This window comes from Sciurus vulgaris (genome assembly GCF_902686455.1).
Source record: "Sciurus vulgaris genome assembly, chromosome: 13".
In the NCBI taxonomy this organism is placed as follows: domain Eukaryota; kingdom Metazoa; phylum Chordata; class Mammalia; order Rodentia; family Sciuridae; genus Sciurus; species Sciurus vulgaris.
The window spans coordinates 84,622,651-84,646,096 of record NC_136474.1 but is presented as its reverse complement, the minus strand read 5'-3'; the positions used below and the strand labels follow the sequence as shown (position 1 = coordinate 84,646,096).

The following is a 23,446-nucleotide window of genomic DNA, read 5'->3' as shown; positions in this document are numbered from 1 at the left end:
TGCAACAGAGAAAAGGGGCAGCAGCAGCTGAGGTCAACCAGGAATCGACAGTGGGTTGCCATGGCAATGAAGGCTTCAGGCCTGACTGGATGGAGAAGAGGATGGGATAGGTTGGAGAATTGTCAACTTCTTTGATGCTGAGTTTTGGATTGACTGTAGAAAACATTCAATTCCCCCCCCCCCCCAAAGAGCTAAGATCTTACCACATATTTAATAGGTTTTCTATATATTTTTTAAGAACAGCCCTAAAGAGGGGGAAAACACAAAGCATGTTCCTCCTCCTTTATATTTGACCCTTCCAACAAGTCAGAGAAGTAAATGGGAGAGGCATTAATACTACTACATCCAGTCAAATAGTAGATGAAACTGAGACCTGGCATTGAATTGCTTGGTCCAGCTAGGAAGAAGTAATTCTTATTCACTGTGATTGAAAAGGGCATGGCTCTGCCACTATGATAATTTGGGCAACTAATTTAACTTTTCTGCACCTCATCTATAAAATGAGGATTACACTGACTGCCTGACTTTAAAGGTTGTTGTCCTCATGAAATGAAGTAGTACAGGAAGCATGTGGAAGTGTCAGACAAAACTAAAGTGCGAAGTAAATGCTGGCTGCTGTTGTAATTATTAGGAAAGACCAAGATATTCAGATCAAGTGTTCTATATTCACATCCACAACTCATTTCAGTAACCATGGTTAGGCAACTACTGAGGCACTGGTGAATAATCAGCCTACCACTTCTGTTTTAGAATGCTTCAAACAGAAGATTGATGCTTCCCAGTGGAACTAAAAACAGGTTTGAAGCAGAACAAAAGGTCTATTTAGATGGGATTCTGATTATATAAAGTTCTACCACAAATGGATTCATTTTGTAGACTGCTTATTTTTGTTCCCTCAAAAATCATATGTTGAGCCGGGTGCAGTGGCCCATGCCTATAATCCCAGAGGCTCTGGAGAGGCTGTGAGTTCAAAGCCAGCCTGAGCAAAAGTGAGGTGCTAAGCAACTCAGCGAGACTGTCTCTACATAAAATACAAAATAGGGCTGGGGATGTAGCTCAGTGATAGTGCACCCCTGGGTCCAATTCCCCCGTACCGAAGGAAAAAAATCATATGTTGAAATTCTAACCCCCAATCTGATGGTATTAGGAGACAGGGTCTTGGGGAGTTAATTAGTTTAAGGGTGAAGTCTTCATGAATGAGATAATAGTTGTATAAGAATAAGCAAGAGAAAGGTGGTTTCTTTCTCAGCTGTGTGAGAATACAATGAGAAGATGGCCACAGCCCATTGGCAAACCAGGAAGCCGTCCTTATCAGACACCAGATCTGCTAGCACTCCCATCTTGATCTTCCCAGCCTCCAGAACTGTGAGAAACTAATGTCTTTTCTTTCTATCACTTTGTCTCTGGTACTCTACTATGGCAGCACAAACTGCTTGACACAGATTCATTAGCCAAGAAATTTTTTTAAAAAAAGATAAAGTGCTTTCATTGCAAAATTTTTCTCATTCAAATATGGGTTCTTGTGACTAAAATTGTCTTGCTTTCAAGACATTTCCTCCCAAACTTTGTCTTTTGGTTTGTTAAATAGTTACGCAATTAATAGTATGTTGAAGTAGTTTTTATTTTTTAAACATAAAAGCAGTCTATTAAGATTAGAACTTTAAACACTGGAAAAGATTTGGTTTGCAAGTTTTAACTATCAAGTATAAAAAGTACATCATCTAGTGATATCTCCATTGAACAATAAACACTGATAATTGTACATCTGGGAAATGTGAGGGGTGTTTCCCAGATCTTGTGGCAAACACAGGATATCTAGATCAGGTCGTGCTTTGTATTTCATAACCTGAAAGAAAGAAAGAAAGAATTCAAACCTGCTGTCATCAAATGCATTGAAATTTATCATCTAGCAGACAGGTGGTTTCATACCCACTAAGGGGCAAATAAGGAAAGTGGGGCCACCCAGTATAAAGGACTGAGGTTAGCAACATACTATGGAATGAGCCACTCCACTATGAAGTTTATTAAATGATAGGGTCAGAGGAGTTCATTTCTTAGAACTCTGTAGGGTAAATTCTACAGAGAAGAGAGGTCCAAATTTTCAACTTGTATGTATGCCTATGTTAAGACTTTTTTTTTTTAATTTTTAAAAAAGTTCTTTCTAAAACTTATGCTTAACATGGAGATTTATGTTATCTGTACAATTTATGTAACATTAATTTGATATAAAATTAGAAGATCTTCTTTCTTGATGTCATTGAGTTTGGAATTATATGTTTCTGGATCTTTATGATAAATATTTTGCTTGACTAACTTGAGTTCTCATGATATCTTCACATCCCCATACCTGGCAAATAATTTTATACTTATAAATTATCTGAGAAGATGATTATGGGGCCAAAAGGGCATTGTTAGGAGAACAATATGACCTTCCAGTGGTTTTATAAATAGCCATATTGAAGAACCTCAAAACATAGATTAAAGGACTCAAAAATTGTGTCATCTTATGGTTTTTTACATATCCATATTCTTATTAAAAAAAAGAGGTGACCTGTTTTCAGAAAAATAATTTCATTAATGGCTCCAGAATCCTTGTCTTGCAAACTGTTCTATTAAAATTTTTACCCATCAATCAGATTTTTTAAGTAATTAAGTTATAGCCTTTCTTTAAATTTCTTCAGTGTCTGTTTTCTTTTCCAGGATTCAATCCAGGATCCCACATTATATTTAGTCATGTCTCTTCAGTCTCCTTTAATCTATGACAGTTTCTTAATTGTTTCTCATCTTTTATGATATTGACACTTTGGAGAATATTGGTTAGGTATTTGGTAGAATGCCCATCATACATTTTAGTGAAACTTCCTTCCATACTTTTATAATGGAAATAATAGAATTTGCCAGCTGGAAGTGACCTTAGAACTCATTTTATTGACTAGTCCAAGTTTCTGATTTAACTGGCATGGAAACTAAGTCCCATAGGGTTTAGATGTCCCTCCACCCCACACCCCAAGTCATGTAAATGACAGCGAGTCAGGGACAGAACTAGTACTTAGTTATCTTGCATCCGACTTGAAGCTTTTTCAAGGTACCATGCAAATATCTCTGTCCAGTGATCACCTTGCCACAATAGGGACCAGCAACACCCAGGCATACTGTTTCATGCTCCAGGGGCATTGTTCACATAGAATGATAAGTGAAAAGTGCTCTCTGAGGTTGTGCAACTCATATGGTCCTGATGTGTCTACTTGAACTATTTATAAGATGATTGGAGAGGTGGCTTATAACAAAAGAAACAGTAAATAAAAACAAAGTAAGATCTTACAGTTCATTCAGATAAATGTGGTTGAAAAGTGGTCTTAGTTTTCTACTCAGACCTTGTGTTTAGAAGAGAGTGACTGAAAGACAGAAATTTTTGTTTTTTGAGTGTGAGGTGACATAGGAAGCAAATCCTTCTTTTACTTAAAACATTTCATTTTAGTGCATGGTACATATTTTCTTTGTGGTACTCATTCTCTTTTCTACCTGTCTAATAAATGAAAACATGTTTTCTTCTTTCCTTTCCATTACACAGAAAGGTATTGAAAGGCTAACCAAATCAAACCAAAACAAAAATTCAAGATACTGCTTTTTAATTAATCTTGCAATTTGCAACTCCACACTTTATATAATAAAACTTTTGGGTCTCTTTCTTGTTTTAAGGCAAGGTTTTGTGTAGTTGCCTAAATAAAAGATGTAAGTCAGAAAAATGTGAAAAAAAGTTTGTAAACCACATATTTATCAAGGACAAGTATCTAGAACACATAAAGAACTCTATAAAACTCAACAGCAAAAAAGCAAGAAGTCTAATAAGAACATGAGTAAAAGACATGGAGAAATATTTCACTAAAGAAGATATAAATATGGCAAATAAGCACAAGTTGTACAACATTAGTCACTGCGGAAATGGAAATTCAACCTACTTTACTATGTACCAGCCACAGTAGCTAAAATTAAAAAAAATAGTGCCAGTTGGTAAGAACAGAAAACAGTTTTTTGTTAGTCAGCTTTCTGTCACTGTGACAAAATACCTGAGATTAATCAATTTAAAGGAGAAAGGTTTATTTAGACTCACAGTTTCAGAGTTGACTTAGTCATTTTTGACCTGAGGTGAGGCAGAACATTATGGTGGAAGGAATGTGTTGTGGAGCAGGCTGCTCACCTTATGGAGGCCAGGAAGCAAAGAGAACAAGAGGAAGGGGTCAGGGTCTCAACATCCCCTTCAAGAACATGCCCTCAATAACCTAATTTCTCCTACAAGGTCTCACCTCCAAAAGGTTCCCACTTCCCAACATTGCCATCAGCTGGGGACTAAGCCTTCAATACATGAGTCTTTGGGGGACTTTTAAGATCCAAACCATAATAGGTCTAAATACTCTGGAGCATACTTTGGCAGTTTCTTTAAAAAATTAAACATGCAACTACCTTACCATCCAACAGTTGCAGTTCTGTGCATTTATCCAAGAAATGAAGACTTAAGTTCACTCAAAAGCCTATACATGAACAGCAGTTTTACTGATAATAGCCCGAAACTGTAAACAGCTCAGGTGTTTTCAGTGAGTGAATGGCTAATTTCACTGTGATACAACCACACCTTTGAAATTGTTGATGTGTTCAGTAACCTGGATGAATCTCCAGAGAATTATGCTCAGTGAAAAGCAACCAATTCCAAAAGGTTATGTGCTCTATAATTCCTGTAATAGAATGTTTTTGAAATAGCAAAATTATAGAAGCAGGTAAAATTAGTGGTTGCCAGGGATAAAGGAAGGGCTAGAAGTGGGAGGGAAATGAGTATGGCTACAAAAATGCAACAGGAGGGATCCAGATGGCAATGGAATGTTCTGTAGCTTGACTATATCAGAGTCAGTGTCCTGGTTGTAATATTGTAGTATAGTTACCAATAAGTTACCCGAGAAGGGACATAGGTAGAGTATATAGGGGCTTACTGTATGTTATGGTTTGGATGTGAGGTGTCCCTCAAAAGCTCAGGTGTGAGACGATGCAAGGAGGTTCAGAGGAGAAATGATTGGGTTGTGAGAGTCCTAACCCAATCAGTGGATTAATCCCTTCATAGGGATTAACTGAGTGGTAACTGAAGTGGTAGGTGTGGCTGGAGAAGGTGGGAATTGTGGTATGGCTTTGGGTATGTATGTATTTGTATTTGGCCAGTGGAGTCTATCTCTGCTTCCTGATGTCATGTGAGCTGTTTTCCTCTGCCACAGTCTTCTGCCATGATGTTCTACCTCGCCTCAACCCCTAAGGAATGGAGCCAACCTTCTATGAACTAAGACCTCTAAAACTGTGAGCACCTGAATAAACCTTTTCTCCTGTATGATTCTTCTGGTCAGATCTTTTAGTTTAACAGTGAAAAAACTGACTAAAACACTGTATTAGTTATTGTATATGAAATAATCTCAAAATAAGGGGCTTAATTAAAAAATGACATAAATTAGGCATCAAAAAAAGGAAAAGGGGACCATTTAGTACTGAAAATACTTTCCATAATTTTTAAATGAGAAAATACAATGAATTATTAATACAATAAAAAAATTACCAAAAGAGAAAGAGAAGGAGAATGTAAAATAACATGTGAGTTTTAAGTAAGAAACTATTAAGACATAAAACTTGGTTCTTTGCTTCTTTTCAGTCACAGCCAAGAAGAAAACATGAAAGAGTTATATAACTGTCAAATAGAAGCAGAAATACGAGTAGTTCAAGGACTGGTCCATATTTAAAGCCAATATTATTTTTGTATTCTATAGTATGAAAAGTTTAAAGTATTGAAGATGCAATATTTATACCTGCTTGTACATGATGATTCCTGGTACAGTTAAGTACATTAATACTTTTATTGATATTATGTGACTTTGGTTGGCATTTGAGAACTCATCTTCTGATTTAATGAGCTATACTTTTTCTTTCTATAAAAAATGTAATTTAAAGAAAATAACTAACAAATTTCTAGGTGGAAAAAAACAGAATAATTGGAAGAACGGTAACAAACAATAATTCATGTATTATTCTGTTGGAATTGGTTTGCAGCTACTCTTTTTAAGGTAGTTTTTAGCGCAAGCATTTTGTAGTAATTCTAGATGGTAAACATCTGTGATAAATAGTAATCTACAAAATATATTAGAATTCTACATATAAAGTACATAAATGCAAAAATATAAAATACCTATGAAGACTAGAAATGTAAAGGGCATATATGAAGAAAATCATAAGATTCTGACAACGTATGTAAAATAAGAGCTGAATGGAGGGAGGTGATATCACTTGGGGGGAGCTATTGGGAGGGCAATTGCAAGAGTTTATTTTTAGTTCATCTGTAATAGCCAGGTGGGTGGAAAGTACTGAGTAGTATTTGTCCTTTCAGTTACTAAATTCTTTGTAAGGCTATAATTATATAATCATTAAATAGCAGAAAAGCTCAAAATTTCACAGAACTCCAATTTCAGAAATAGCTAACTACACATAGGGCCTTAGGATACAGTATGTATGGTACTTCTTCTCATCTCTTTTCTTTTCTTTTTTGTAAAGGGAAAGCTTCTCAGAATGTGATCCCCAAGCAGTAGTATACCATTAAATGTTTAACAACTAGCACTCTGAAAAAAGTATGTATATGTGTACATATCCCCCACATACATAAATCTATTATACATTTTATTGATATAATGGATGTATGGCACATAATTTATAATAATAGAAATACAGTACTCTTTATTGTAAATAAATGTAATTATGTATAGTCAGTTGATTCTCAAAGTATGCTTTTCTTGATTTTTTTCTAGCTTAGAATCAGTAATCAACATCCAGCCATGATTTGACAAGTGGACTTGAATTTCAGTGTGCTACCTCTTTCCCCAATAAATTTATTGTCATTAAACCTCATATGGCTTATTGTTGTTAAACTGTTTCTCACCTTTATAAATAATTATTAAACTGAAAGCTCTCTTAGCTTCAGCACTAAGTTAAGCCCGGACTTATAGTACTTGCTGATTTCCATGGTGTAAAAACTCCCACCTTGACCCCATTCAAGCTACCAGCATTGCCACTGGCCAAGGAATTGAGGTGTGGGGTGTGGATGAGGTGTAGGCATAGAGTAGCACGGTATAGTATTTCCACTTTCTAGATGTCACAGTCATAACTGAGTTCAAGAGCATAGATGATTGTAAAATAATTAGGAAGTAGAGTGTTTTGAGTATTTATTACCTTTGTTTTTAATCTAATTCATTTAATTGCAAGTTTATATAATTTTTAAATAATGCCTACACTTTATAATTGGTTCTCAAAATTCCTCAATTTGGCATTAGCTTTCATAAGCTGTTATGTTCCTGTTTTAGCACATCACTGTTCCTAAGACAGAACCACAAAGTAAAAGATTTGAAATTTCCTAAAATACTTTTATCAAAAACAAAACAAAGATATAAATAACAGAAAATGGATTATTTGCCTTTCTGAAAGGCCATTTAGCAATACTTACCAAAATATAAAATTTAGCAATTATTTGTCCAAGCCATTCTACTTTTCTTTCATTCATTAATTCAACAAATTTATTGAGTGCCTATTATGTGTCAGAAATTCTTAATTTTACAAGTGTATAAAAATACGTAAGGAAAGAGGTTTGCCACATTGGATTTAAGATAACAAAAAAGTATGACTTCACCAGCAAGAAATTGACTAAGTGATGGTTCATTGATATAATGGAATACAAAGTAAATTTTAAGAATAAACCTGTATATACGCACACATATGTATAGAGAAAGTCTGGAAAGATATGCACAAATTAGTAGTAGAGACTGTGTTGGTCAGATTTCCAGCACTGTGACAAAATACCTGAGATAAACAGCTTAAAAGGAGGAAAGATCCAGGAGTGGTGGGGTTGCACTTGTAATCTGAGTTACTCAGAAGGCTGAGCCTGGAGGATTCTAAGTTCCAGGCCCTGGGCACTTAGAAGACCTTGTCTGAAAATAAAAAATAAAAAGGACTGAGGATATAGATCAATGGTAAAGCACTCCTGTGTTCATTCCTCAGTACCCACCTCCCTGCAAAAAGGAAATTATTTCTTTTTGGTTCATGGTTTCAGTTCATGGTTGCTTGACACGATTGACTTTGGGCCTGTGGTAGCACAGTGCATCATGGCAGAAGCATATGGTGAAGCAAAATGCTCACCTCATGGTGGCTAGGAATCAAAAGAGAGGAAGTAAGGGGCCAGTGTCCCAGTGACCTAACTCTCTTCTGCTAGGCCCCTTCCCAAAAGTGCCACTATCCCCCCCAAAATACCTGAGACTGGTGATCAAATCTTGAGCATATGGGCATTTGGGGGACATTTAGGATTCATACATAACAGAGGCAAACATTTGAATTCTGAATGAATGGTAAGAATTTGTATTTAATCTTCAGTTTTCTCTAACTCTGTGACCTCGATTGGGATAGTATCCATTCTGAGTCTTATTTTCCTTCTTTGAGAGTTAGGATAGACTGGGTTCCGATTTGTACCCTTCACTTACTTGTGGGTGACTTTGAGCTGGTTATTTAAATATTCTGCTGTTTAGTTTCCCTGTCTGAAAGGAGTGGGGTTAACAGTAACTGTAGTACTTACCTACCTCATACAGTTATTGTATTAAATGAATTAAAACACATGCTTGGTATTTAGTAGGTTTTGATTATCCTTATTACCTATAAAATAGAATGCCGATGCTGATGATTTTAAATATTTTAAATGATTTGTTGTAGGGATTAAATAGTTGCATCTAGTAAGTAGTCATAAATACTAGTTGCCTCTACACTGTAAATAATATATCAAAGCATAGCTAAGCTTTTTTTTTTTATTTCTAGAGAATAGCCAATGTAATTTATACCATATCACATCCAGAATATAGATAACAGAAGAATGAATTCAAGACTCTTGATTTTTATTCATTGAATATCAAAATTATTATTCAGTTATCCAGTATATTTTTCTATTGCAAGATCCAGGCTCTTATTAAACAACACAAATATTTCTGCATAATTTTATTTCCAGAAATCTCCATGGGATTATCTTAATTCTTTATGATTCTATTAACTCAAAACAATTTGTACTTCCTTACTTGATATTCTCTGTGAATGGAAGCAATACGATTATGCTATTTTAAATAATTTAAAGTGCCATGTTCCCTACCACCTATCCATCTGGACAGTATATTATTCTGTCTGCATGGCTATTGGATGCCAACATGCTGCCTGATCTTTTAATGCTGAGCCATTAACCATGTGAGAATCAGAGACAATATATATATGAATGATATATTTTAATTTAACACATGACAGCAAAGAAAGGATGAGTGACAGATCATATTTAGTTACAAATAAGGGAAGAACTTATTGCTTAGGAGTGTCCAAGTCACAGGTGAATAGCAAAAGGTTTTTATTTCTTCCCTGACAGAATAAATTTATCTCCTTAAAAGTCACCTTTATGCTTTCTACTTATCATAGGCAAGGCTGCATTCTGTATATCAATTTTATGTGGACAAGACATTAATTTTAAGTGAAAGACATTGTTCAGTGCTGGAATTAAATGAGGTCATTATTGGTTTGAGTGGTAAAGGTGGAGGGTTTGGGCTCATGTTTGGCTTTAATGAGAAGAGTGCTCTATGAATATGCTTCTCTTAACTTTTTTGGCACTGAAAGCAAAAGAGAAATGGGGCAATGAAGTTGAAAGCAGTCAGAAGCTTCTGTAAGTACCTGGAGTCAGGGTGTACATCTGCTGTCATCAGAAAGAGAAGATAATTAAGAATATATCAGTCCTTCCTCAGCAAAGAAATCATTTTCACTTTATCACTTCTCATTCACTAATTTTCCATATCACCTAGTTATGTCTCACTCTTCTATAATCAATTGAAATGGCTTTAAAATCATCCAAATTATTCCTGCCCAGTCCTTGGACACTTTGCATGTTTATATTATTAAACCCTGCTGATGTATCTGAGAGAGGGGGTAGGTTCTTATAAGTATTCTGAAATACATATGATCCTGTTATTCTTGTAAGTTTTGTGATTGGGTGAAAACTGGACTTTCTGTTGCTTCCCCTGAAAGCTGAGGGAAATGAAATTGTCCTAAGCACATCTTTATTTCTCTTTCTTTTTTTTTGTTTGATATTTAGTGAGCATTAAGTCAAGCATTATTTTTGTGCTTTAGTTGTGTTATCTGATTCAGTGCCTCACAATATCACTATGATGGAGGGAGTATCATCTTCACTTTACAGGTAAGAAAACTGAAGTTCATAGTGGTCAGGTACTTGCTCAGGGTTATGTAGCTAGTAAGTAGTGGAACCTGGATTTAAAATTGGTGTTGAGTCTGTGTCAGGTGTAGAGTAAAAGGGCACTGCTGTAGGAGGCATTCAGGTGGGCAGAAATTGGCTGCTTAGGACACATTTTGCAGTGGCAGAAGTGAAATAGAAGTTAGAGTGATAGAATGTTCTTGTGAATATCAGGTGGGAATGAAGGAGTAGACTTTTAGGTATGTGTAAGGGATGACAACATGGCTTGAACTTGACTGCATAGGGGAATAGAGGATAGTGACTAAAGTCATGATGTAAACTTAGATTTACAATTCTCTTCTTAAAGAAAATTGTTAGTATAGCCCATCAAACATATAACCAGTGAGAGTCTGTTTAGCCCCTGGGTCATGGACTTCACTCACATTTTTTGTTGCTGCATCATGACTATTGATTGCATCAATTCCCTTTCCTCTTGAACTTCTCTAACATCTATGCAGTTATACTCTGCAGGCTGCCTCTTAACTTACTGGTTCCTCCTCACCAATCTCTTTGTATGCTGGCTTTTATTTGATGATTTGCTTTTTCTCAAGAGTCTACCTTATGCATGGCAGTCTACCTTATTTATATTTTAGCAATAATCAAATCCAAGCAATGACTCTAGATAATGCCTCCAAAATTGCTAGTTTGGTTTAAATTTCTCTCCTGGGCATCGTAACTGTATGTTTAATTACTTTCTAGTAAGTTCTGGATTCCCACCAGCAACTCAATTTTAGTATATCTAGTATGACCCAACTGAAAACACTAGGCCCCACATTCCAACTTTAATGTCTGTCCATCATTTGTTCCCCCAAAGGGAGGGTCTAATACCAGATGGTTTACAAGTTCCATGACCCAAGAAAAATGTAGAACTATTGGGATTTCTTCCTAGATCAAACTCTCTCCCATTAATCATGATGTCACTTGTTGGGGTAGATACTTCTGTGCAGACTTTAAAATGTTGACCATTGCAAGATTTCTCATCCAAATCTTATGCCCCTTGTGGGGATAAAGCAATTACTTGGTTTACACATATGGTAACTTGCTTTGCTGTGCTATAATTTCTCATATGCTTACACTCAGTTCTACTTAGAAATGCTCTTCCTTGTCACTTTAGTTTGGACTACTCTATTAAGTTGAAATGAATTGAGATAAAGACAGTCATATCCTTAGACATAAAAAGGGAAAAATTTAAAGGAGAGTGGCAACTATAGCCAATGATACAGAAAAAAGTAGAATGAAAAGCAAGAAAAGATTATCTGGAAGATTAGGAAGTAATTGGTAATTGTTGAGTAAATAATTTGAGAGGAATTGGGGGATAGGATGACAGACTACCAGGTGATTTTTGAAAAAGGAATAGACAATGTTCAAAAAAGAATATATAGTGTATAGAAGAAAGGAATAGAAGATGTATAGAATTATATAGAACTAGAAAGGGCAGCAGTGAACTTCCTGATAGAGGAACCCAAATAGAGAGATGAAGGACTTGAAGGATGTGGAGAAAGACATTAGAGTTCTTGATGGAGGAGGTCAAGTTGAGGAGAGGTAAGTTAGTGAGAGAGGTGGGATCAGGGAATACAGAAAGCGAGCTTGTGTTTGATGCTTCCTTCAGTGAAGTGGAGGTGGATTAGGTGTGTTATTTTCATTAGGCAGCTGAAGAGAATGGACATGAAGTGGATGGGAATTGTGGGGCTGTGTGTGTCATTTACAGCATGTCTGCACTTTCTCTGGTATTCTTCTCTTAAGAAGTGAACTATAGTTCTCACAGTTTTCCTCTCCTAATTATGACTGGCCTTAGTAATTTGTTTCTGAGAAGTACAGTGCAGTGGGGGTGATATAAAAGGTGTTACAGTTTCTGTCAGACTCTCCTTTGGGATGCTTGTCATTGGAACCCAGCTACTATGCCACATGGAAAGATCCATGACCCTCTGCCTATACTGAGCTCCAAGACAAATCCAGCAGTAAGTTGGTAGTCCTATGAGGGAAGCATCTGGGAAGCAGCTCCTCAAATCTTTCGTTGAACCATCCCAGCTGATGCTACATGGAACAGAGAGGAGCCTTCCTTTCTGAGCCATACCCACATTGCAGGTTTGTGAGGAGAATTAATAATCATTGCTGTTTTAAGGTGCTAAATCTGGATGGTTTATATACCACAAGTAAAAGGTGTGATAGGGTTTTATCAAAGTAATCATGAGAGGTTTCTCTCTGTCAGTGTGCTCTGATCAAAGAGCTAGAACATTGGACTTATAGTGATCTGAGTCCAAATCCTTGACCACCTGTGACTTGGAGTAAATTACTTAATGTTTCTGAGCTTTACTTTTTTCTATCTTTAAAGTGAGAATGATACAGACCTTGCATGATTTTTCTAAGATTTGGAAATAATTAGTGTACAGCCACTCTAATGTGGTAATCATTCAGTCAGCCGCCCTTTTCTTCTTAAGAAAGCTTGGAGAGAGCTTGAGCTTCAGCACCAGTTTGATTTGTGTTTTCCTTCTGGTTCCATTGCTAACTAACTGTGGATTAGGACAAGATATGTAACTTCTCTGAACCACGCATTCCTTTTGTGTAAATGGAGGATAAAGATTAGAAGCAGTGTCTGTTACACCCGATACAGTGACAGGCACTTGCTGGGGACTAAATAAATGTTGGATATAATTATTGTAAATATAACAATTAGTATTAAAACCTTGAACTTATTTGGCTGCTGGTAGGTGTAAGAAAATTCTTAACCAACCATTGAACTTTTTGAGGGAGTCAGATGAAGGTTCTAGGTATTGTAGAAGATGGTGATGAAATTTCCAAAAGGATAATATTAATAAATGATATATGTTTTAAAAGAAGAAACTTTTGAATGATAAGAGGAAAATAAAGAGTTAGGAAAGCATGTAGAGCAACCCTTTTCTTCTACTAGTACTGGGCACAGGAGGAAATAGGCTGAGGAGATTAGAAAAATAATGAGTTTCTCAATATTAGAAGAGGCCACAAAGTTCCATCGTAATGGATCTGAAATTATGAGAGATCAGAGGAGCTCAGGTCCTGAAGAGAAAGTAACATGGTTGGTAAGCAGGATTGTTTGGAGGAATTTTAATAAAGAGAGGAAGCTTTAAAGCTCTGCTTCATTCAACTCCTGACCATTGCTCTGCCATCCATCCTAAATCAGCCACACACCTAGTCTTGCATAGGACTTGAGGCTCCCCAGGGTTCCATCTCCTTTGGGCTGAATGTCTCTTGAACTTTTTCAGACTGATTAGTCTAGTCTTAACCTTAAAAGACAGCTAAGACTACTAATTTGTCATTTACTCGCTCAATACCTGGGAGCTTTCATTGCCAACTCTTCTCATATGTACTAATTCCAATCCTTTTTACAGTAGGAGCTCCACCTTTAAACATTTCCCATACCATGTTCAGTGGCCACTGAACAACCCTTTGGGCCCGGACCTAAAAACCAGGCATGTCAAACAGCTCCTGGGAAAGATCTATCTATGTATCTATGTATCTATGTATGTATGTATGTATCTATCTATCTATCTATCTATCTATCTATCTATCTATCTATCTATCTATCTATCCATCCATCCATCTGTCCATCTATCTGTCCATCCATTCATCTGTCCATCTAGATCTGGATCTGAAATATATATGTGTGTTCTTTTTAGAATATACATGATAGTAGAATGTGTTTTGACATATACATACATGTATAACTTAGTATCCCATTCTTGTGGTTGTACATGATGTGGAGATTCACTGTTCATGTATTCATATATGAATGTAGGAAAGTTATGTCCCATTCATTCTACTGTCTTTCCTATTTCCATCCTCACTTCCTTCCCTTCATTCCCCTTTGTCTCATCCAATGAACTTCTAGCCCCACCACCCTTATTGTGGGTAAACATCCACATATCAGAGAGAACATTTGGCCTTTGGTTTTTTGGGATTGAGCTCTTCTTTTCCTATTCATATTCCTTTAATTTCTTTCTTTTGCCTAAACGTTCTGGCTAGTGTTTCAAGGACGATGTTGAATAGAAGTGGTGAAAGAGGGCATCCCTGTCTTGTTCTAGTTTTCAGAGGGAATGCTTTCAGTTTTTCTCCATTTAGTATGATGCTGGCCTTGAGTTTAACATACATAACTTTTATAATGTTGAAGGATATTCCTGCTGTCTCCAGTGTTTGAACATGAATGGATGCTGTATTTTGTCAAATGCTTTTTCTGCATCTGTTGAGATAATCATGTGATTATTATCTTTAAGTCTGTTGATGCATTTATTACTATTTACTGAGTATCTCTTACATATTAAACACTAGCCTAGGTATCCTTTCCTTGTATAGATTATATTCTATGGTAGAGAACAAGGAGGGGTGGCAGTCAGTGATTGGAAGTCAGACAGTGAACAAATGAGCAAATCCTATCAGAAAGAATGTCCATGATGTGCAGTACACCTTGATCAGATACATACCCTCTTAAAGAGCCCAAATATTGGGCATCTTAACAGAGTAGAAAGAGTAATCTGCATGGTTGACTAATTGCCTGCTTACCTATCCTGTGCACTTGATCCATGGGTACACAAGTGGACTGTCACTCCTCTGGCTACCTTGGGTGACCTGTGATTTCTCATACCCTACTAGTGTTCTGCTGTCTCCTTTTCTCTTTCTGTTCTTCTCAGGGCACTGCTGAGCCATTGGAGTTTATGATAGAACACCATGAGGAGAGGGTCCCTGGAAGTTTCTCTGGAGAGCAGTGCTATCCAAAATGTCACCTACAAGGAGCTAAGAACCTTGTTCCAGAATGTAAATCAGCACCCTGCTTGCTTTATAAATGAAAATCTCCTTTTGGAAAACAGTGTTGGCTGGACTTAACAGTATGCTTAGTGATGCAGCTGATTTACATTCTAGTGTTGGCTTCCAATTTTGACAGACTGGGAAAAACAGGTGCTGATTTGTGGGCCACACTTTGAATAGTACTGTTCTAGAGCATAGATTGCAAACTTGGGATCCATGTTATTGCATCCAGCCTGCAGTCATATTTTCTTTGGCCTGCACAATGTTGTCAGCATTTTAAAATGGAAAGATTTCACATAGAAGTCCACATTCCCAACCCCTCTTAATCATACCTTTATTTTGTGTCCCTTTAACATTTGATGTCTGGGGTTTCCACATTTCTATGTGGCAATAGTTAGTAGAATTGATAGGTAATTATCCTCTTTATCAGGGTGTGAATCTTCAAGGAACTCCAGATACACACTTGACCCATTTTGTTCATTTGTGTTGCCTACTGACCCTGGCCCACCCCTAAGGATCCTGGGACTCACTGAACAAGCACAACATAGTTCAGCTCTAGCAGGGAGAAGAACTTGGGTAAGGTGTGATTAGGAATGCCCCCCTATTTCTTCCTTTTATGCTTTATTCACTCATGGAGAATTCTCTTTACCCTCACCTTCATAAAACCACTCAAAACTTCCCATATTGAACTTGCTTCTTGATGACATGGGGAGAGGAGGTGGAGGAAAGGTGAATGTGCATCTGCTCTTCTATTCACAGCAAAATCCTTGTATTTACAATTCGGTGAGCACTGTTTTTCTAGGTACCTGGGGGAGTAGATGTATAGAACAGAGGGCAAATCAGCGAGGTCCTTGGAGGTCTCACAGAGGACCAGCCCTGGTACCATTGGTAACTGCTCAGAGATGCCTTGCTACTAACCTTCCCAAGAGAGCTGGCAATATCAAAGTGCTGCTTTAGAAAGTGCCTTTTGGTTTCTAATGGTTCAATAATCTCCTTAGTACAAAGATTCTCATTTCATTGCTCTCTCCAATCCTGATGAATTTTACAGGATGTTGTTTGATCTGACTTCTCTGAAAGCACAATAGTCTCCAGTTTCAGGCAGATTTCTTAATGCATTTTCCTATTAGTTTAAGGACTTGCATATATTTTCCTGTGCTGTATGAGGTATATTAATTAAAACAAAATTCTAGTGAATACTTGCTTTGATGTACTTGCTGTGATGCAGGAGATGATTTTTGGTAGCCCTCATTGAGCCACATTTGAGTTAAGTTCTAGAAAAGCACTGATATTCTAAGGCAGACGGGCACATTCCTCTGACCAACAGTTTACTGGGTGCTTCCTGAGTTTCTGTGTTTTCTTTGCTTTTATTTATTTACTTGTTAAAAATATTATAAGATTTGTGGGTCCTGGACTGAGAGGAACAGGAGGAAAATTGGCTTTGGGGTTATTTTTTCCTCAATCTAGAGCAAACTGAATTTAGAATTTTAAGCAAGGCATCATAGTTGGCAGAATACAGAAACAATAGTTTGCGAGCTTCATGCACACAGGAACTTTAACTGAAAGTTTAGCCAAAGATTGGGGAATTGTGTACATGAAAGTCTTAAAAACCACATTAGAATTAATTAACTGAGATCAAACACTTTTGGAAATAAAGTGTATAAATTAAAAGTATTTTCACTGACTGCAAAATACAAATAATATACAAATAAAGGAGTGAATCTGGTTGTTATTACATACTTGAGGGAAGTTGACATTGAAAGGTACTAAGTCCTGCTGGTATCAGCATGACTGTTTTATGGGCACAGAAGCTATTCACTGTGTCTTACTATTGTTCCACCACCTTCAGAATAATTTATTGAACACCTTCTGTGGGTAAAGTCTATATTTATTGCTTATTTGATTCACCTAATAAAAAGAACAGACAGTACCTGGATGTGCACCAGTCTAAATTTTGTTTTTCTTTAAATTCAGTAAAATTGATTCATCAGAATTTTAAACATATAAGACATCAATATGCCTCATTTAGTCAATACTTTATAAGATAAACATAGGGAAGAAAGTTAAAAAGTCAAATTATGAAAAATGATTCTGAAAATAATAATTAGAATGTTACCATTGAGCATATTGAAATTGTAAACCTAAACACAAGTATATACCAAGTTACTGATTTCCCCACATGGAAAATCAAAGTGAATTTTAAGTGAGTTATGCAAAGGTGAGAGGATATACCTTACAGAGCTATTATGACTGAGAACTTAAATATCTGACTCATGACCAACTGGCTTAAAAGTAGAAAGATCCTGGACAAAGAATTATTAATAGTCATTTGGAATAAATGTTTTCCATATTCAGTTTGGGATTCTTAATTTGCCATTCCATCCACATGCCTTGAGGTTTGCAAACATAGTAGCTGCAACTCTCCACCCTTCTCTATATCCACATACTCCTCAATGTGATTGCAGCTCAACCCATTCAAGAATAGAATCTCTTGACCAATAGCAGAAACACAATAGTCAAGTTAAGTTTGCTTATGTAAGCAAAATCCAAGTCCTTGCTTGCATCATGACCATTAATATTCGACAGGTTAGAGGAAGTCACAAAGTCAAGCCAAAAGTCAAAGCAACTGTACATACTTTATCTATGTTATTGTGGGCCTGACAAAGTCACATGGATATAAAAATGATATCAAATCCTATTTTAGGAAAGAAAGAATTAGGAACAACGATTGATCACAGGGAGAACTATTCAGAAGGCAGAATTAAGTTTTCTTGGGTTTGGTATTTTGAGGTAGGAAAATATCTTTCCTCTATCCTATAAAATGGTAGGTCCAGCAAAAAGTAATATATCCTGCTATAGGCCAGTATGTACTTTAATTATAATAATGCTTTTTAGTGTGAACTGTAAATTGAATGGAAACAGTTAAATCAGAGACTAAATTCATGTTGTTATGGAAAAGGAGAGCCTTACCTTGTATGTAACGTGCTATGCAGGAAAGTACTCTAAATGCCCTATTATGTATGGTACTTTGCACTCTTCTCTGAGGGTTTCAGAATCTAGATGTTGCTTTTTATGGATGACTGTTAGCAATACTTTCTAACAGGTCTTCCCATGAGCATTGACAGTCTATTATTTGGAAAGTGTGATAGTCACAAAATCATTTTGCTTTGTTAAAAATAAATATGATTATTATTTATACATCTGTAACCATTTATCAGACGGTCTGATTTGAAATAACATTAGAAAATGGAAGAACTATAAATATTACTGATCAGTTCCCCCTATGAATTTGTTAAAGGTTACCTTAACCTGTCTGTCTTCCTTTGCTGAATGTGTTGGGGCACCTCTGGCAAGAACACATGTGCTTGGGAGAGAGATAGAACCCTCTCTAGGAATCATTCCCGTCCTTCCCTGTCTTTATCCTGTCATCACCAACATACCTGAGCACCTATGTTGCCAGGGAAGAATTCCATCATGTTCCTTAAGAGCCATTGATGTCAGAAGAGTCAAGAAGAAAGAAAACAAGAGATAGAGGCAGAGAAGCTGGCATAGAACAGGAAGTAGGTGGAGCAGGAATAAATGGAAACAGTCACAGGAAGTTTGGATGCAAAAGAATTGGAGATCAGCCAGCCAAGCTGAAAAGCACCTTTTGATATATCATTGATCCATCTTTCTGGCCTCAAAATATTTATTCCTGGTCATCCATAGTTCTTCACTCTACTGCTCAAGTCCTCTGTACTTGGTTGGGGCATCAGTGCAAAATAAAAACAATATAGGCAGTTTCATCATGATTCCTTGTACTTAGTGTTTCATCCAACCCAACCTGAAAAACGCAGTATGGATAGAATAAATAGAGAATCCCTGAGGGAAAGGAGAGTAGTAGCAATAAAATTTTCGCTGAATATTTCTTATAGAATTAAGAATGCCAAAGTTTCCTAGGCACTTTGTCCCAGTCATTTTATAGATTACCTAATATTCAGAGAAGTAAAATGACTTCCTCAAGGTCATGATAAAAATGCCAGAGCCAATATCTAAACCAGGCACCTGAATCCCAGGCCAATGTTAAACCAGAACTTTATTTCTGTGTGGCCTTGTTGAACCATTTAACAATAAATTTTGTGCAAGGAGGAATCAGGAAAGTGTTGCAGTTACTTGCTATGGCATCAGTGGGGTTAATGATTCCTTTCAGCATGCAGGCATTTTAGTGTGCCTATTCATCCCTTCATTTAACAATATTTAATAATGTCTATTGTAAGTTCCGTGTATTATACAGTAAGCACACAGGGCCAATAATATTTTATGCATTCTCATCAAGAGTGAAATTGTAAGGGCCATAAATGGCCTGATGGAAGAGGATGATGAGCACGCAGCTCACAAATCACATTTGTTCAGCTGAAAGAGCAGAGTGACTGTGGACAGGAACCCTTCTTCTCTGACAGGCCTACAGGGAACTACCTGGCAAGTGGGCAGAACATATAAAGACATCTGCCATCTATATTTTGTTCTGGTCAAAGGATGATGGTAGCAATGGAATGTTCACCCTTGCTGCACATTAATCTTTACGGCTTGCAAGTATTGAGGAATTAATAGTGACTGCTGAACACCTTACTTTAAGTGTAGGACACCATGCTAAGTCCAGTCTCTCAGTATCCCAGGACCCCTGTGGATACCAAAAGCTGCAGATGTCCAAGGGTCTATATAAGATGATGTAGTAATTGCATATAAACTGTGTACATCATCCTGCATACTTTGAATCTGTATTTATACTGTATTACTTTTAATATTGAATTTGATATGAATGCTGTATAAATAGTTGTCATTCTGTATCATTTAGGAAATAATAAGACAAAAAGCCTGTGCATGTTCAATTCAGACATATATTCCCCCCCCAATGTTTTCTGTCCATGATTGATTGAATCCATGGATGCGGAACCCATGAATATAGAAGGCAAACTCTTAATTAATTATTGAGGATCTACTACGTGTTAGACCCTGTTATATTTCATTTTTCTTCCTCACAAAGGAGAATTAGGACTTAGGTTAAGTAAAACATCCCTAAGTCACATAGTGACTTAGTGTTCAAGTCAGGAGTCAAACCCACAGGCTGGGCTTTTAACTGTGTGTCCTCTTCTGCTTTTACAAATTCTCTGGACAGAATACGGAACAGAAAAAGCCTGACTGTCATTTGCTTACCCAAGGCTAGAAATAACCTGCTAGTGGGAGTATGCAGTGGTACAACTGGTTTAAAAACCAGTATAGGTTTACACATAGCTATCCAGTAGTTCTATTCCTGGTATGTACCCAAGAGAATCAACAACCTGTGCCTACACAAAAGCTAATATGTGAATGTTCATATCAATATTATTCATAAGAACCAAAAGGTAGAAACAGCCCAAGTGCCTACCCATTGATAACTGGATAACTAAAATGTAGTATATTTATAGAATTTGAAGTATTAATGTGCTATATGTAACATGTATGAACCTTGAAAACACCCTAAGAAAAAGAAGTAAATTACCACATAGTGTATGATTCCATTTACATGAAATGTCTTGAATAGACAAATCTGTAGATATAGAAAGTAGATTAGTGTTTGCTTTGTGTGTGTGTGTGTGTGTGTGTGTGTGTGTGTGTGTGTGTGTGTAAATGGAGTTATGGCTAATGTGTACAGGGTTTCCTTTTGAGATGTTAAAAAAGTTCTAAAATTGATCGTAGTGATGGCTGCATATTTGTAAATGTATAAAAACCATTGAGTTGTACACTTTATATGGATGAATTATATAACTCAACAAAACTGTTCCATATATTTTAAAAAACAAGCACATTTTGAGTCTTGTCTGTTCTGCTTCTGCCTATGTATCTAGTTTTTCTGATATTTCCTCTTTCTGGGAAAATACATTCCTTTTGTATATGTGTGTTCTTTGCAAGGTCCCATGTCTTACTTATATTTGTCCACCCGCATTCAGCATCAGGCTTGTCCTGTATTTGGTTCTCCTTGTGAGGTGAATTATTCTGGAGAGGACAGGAGCATTTTCTCCATGCCAGGAAGAACCTAGATAAAATAAGAGACCTGGGAACCTGGAATAAGAGGGCACAAGGATGTTTATGGTCCCTTTGTCTAGGATGAAATAACTGTATTTATGTGGCTGTGTCTCTGTGTATTCTATTCTGTTCCACTGGCCTTCATGTCTGTTTTGGTGCCAATATCATGCTGTTTTTGTTACTACAGTCCTTTGGTATATTTTAAGGTCTGGTATTGTGATGCCTCTTGCTTTACTCTTATTGAGAATGATTTCTTTGGCTTACTTGGGTCTCTTTATTTTTTCAAATGAATTTCATGATTGCCTTTTCTATTTCTGTGAAGAACATTATTGGGTTCTTTATAGGAATTGCATTAAATCTGTGTAGTACTTTTGGTAGTATGGCCATTTTTGATAATGTTGTTTTTGCCTATCCAGAAACATGGGCGATCTTTCCATTTCTGAGGTCTTCTTCCACTTCTTTCTTTAGTGTTCTCTAAGTTTTTAGAGGTCTTTCACCTCTTCTATTAGGTTGATTCCAAATATTTTATTTATTTTTTTGAGGTTATTGTAAAGGGGATAGTTTTCCTGATTTTTCTTTTGGCTGATACATCTTTGGTGTATAGAAATGCAATTGATTTATTGGAGTTGGTTTTAAACCGTGATACTTTGCTGAATTTGTTTATGAGTTCTAGAAACTTACTACTAGAGTTTTTTTGCGTCTTCTAAATATGGAATCATGTTGTGGGCAAATAGGGATAGTTTGAGTTTTTTTCCTATTCATCTCACTATAATTTCTTTCTTTTCTCTGATTGCTCTGGCTAGGGTTTTGAGGACTATGTTGAATAGGAGTGGTGAAAGAGGGCATCTCTGTCCTGTTCCAGATTTTAGAGGGGATGCTTTCAGTTTTTCTCCATGTAGAATGATGTTGGCCTTGAGTTTAGCATAGATATCTTTTATGATGTTCAGATATGTTCCTACTATCCCTCCTTTTTTCTAGTGTTTTGAGCATGAATGGATGCTTAATTTTGTCAGATGCTTTTTCTGAATCTCTGGAGATAATCATATGATTCTTGTCTTTAAGTCTGTTGATGATGTGAATTAACGTTTACTGATTTCTGAATGTTGAACCAACCTTGTATCCCTGGGATGAACCCCATTGATCGTGGTATACTATCTTTTTAATATGTTTTGGTATCTGATATTTTGATCAACAAAATATCAACTTCTCTGTGATTAAGTATATATCTGCATTATCATATTTGATGTTTATCTCTTTGTACTGCATTTTTTAATAAAATGAGAAAAGGATATATTACAAAATTATTGAACTATTAATGCCCTCTGGCTATTATCATTTCCCTAGGACTTACCATTTTTTAAAAATTTCAGTCTCACACCTAAAAATGGGAATACTTCAAAGTAAAAACACAGGGTCCATGACATCTCTGGCAGCCCCTTTGCTCTCAGGAGCAACAGCTCCTCAATCCCAATGTGCCATGTGGTCCTGGGATGATGTTGAGCCTAATGAACTCCAATGAACAATGAGGCTAAGTATAAATTGGTGGCCAAAATATGAATTTGAGGTATAGTTTTCTTAATGTTATTTGAGTACCTGCCTCTCCTATTTTTGCTGTTCTATTTTGGGAAATGGTCTTTGTTTTGTCACTGTTGTTATCTGTCTTGTCCAAGAGTTGGGGTAGGGCTGGAATTGTAGCTCAGTGGTAGAGCACTTGCCTGAAATGTGAGGCACTGGTTTGATCCTCACCACATAAAAATAAACAAAAATAACACTATTAAAAATAAAGAGTTGGGGTAGACTTAAAGTGGCCTTCCCAGTTGAGAAATAACCCAGCAAAAAGTACAGAAAATGTAATTTCTATTTGCTTAGAAGGCAGAACCTTAGAAAAATGTGGGGGTAGAATCAATACAACATAGAGAAGGTATTGAGTTCCTGGGTATTTGAATGCCCTCTGTTCTCCTTTCTATGTGCCCTCTTTTTTATATATATGTTTTTTCTTTTTAGTTATACATGACAGTAGACTCTATTTTGGCAGATTATTCACACAGATTATAACTTCTATTTAGCATCCCACTCTTACGGCTGTACATGATGTGGAGTTACCCTGGTCGTGTATACAAATACAAGGCAGGAAAGTTATGACTGATTAATTCTGCTGTCTTTCCTAGTCCCCTCCCCACTCTCTTCCCTTTGTTTCCTGTTGTCTAATCCAGTGGATTTCTATTATTCCCCCTCACTACCCTCCCTTATTTTGGGTTAGCATCCACAAATCAAGAGAGAACATTCGGCCTTTGG

At 36.6% G+C, this 23,446-nt stretch overlaps 1 protein-coding gene and 1 long non-coding RNA gene across 3 annotated transcripts in view; one reads left to right on the top strand and one right to left on the bottom strand.

Annotated features, from left to right (window-relative positions):
- The window catches only part of LOC306642679, a 260,148-nt gene extending 254,406 nt beyond the window's left edge, over nt 1-5,742 (top strand). Inside the window, exons 6-7 of the long non-coding RNA XR_013758600.1 lie at nt 5,259-5,337; nt 5,684-5,742. This is a non-coding gene — a long non-coding RNA (uncharacterized lncRNA). The remainder of the gene's footprint in view (nt 1-5,258; nt 5,338-5,683) is intronic.
- The window catches only part of CDH20 (cadherin 20), a 228,374-nt gene that overhangs the window by 104,032 nt on the left and 100,896 nt on the right, over nt 1-23,446 (bottom strand). The window lies entirely within an intron of this gene.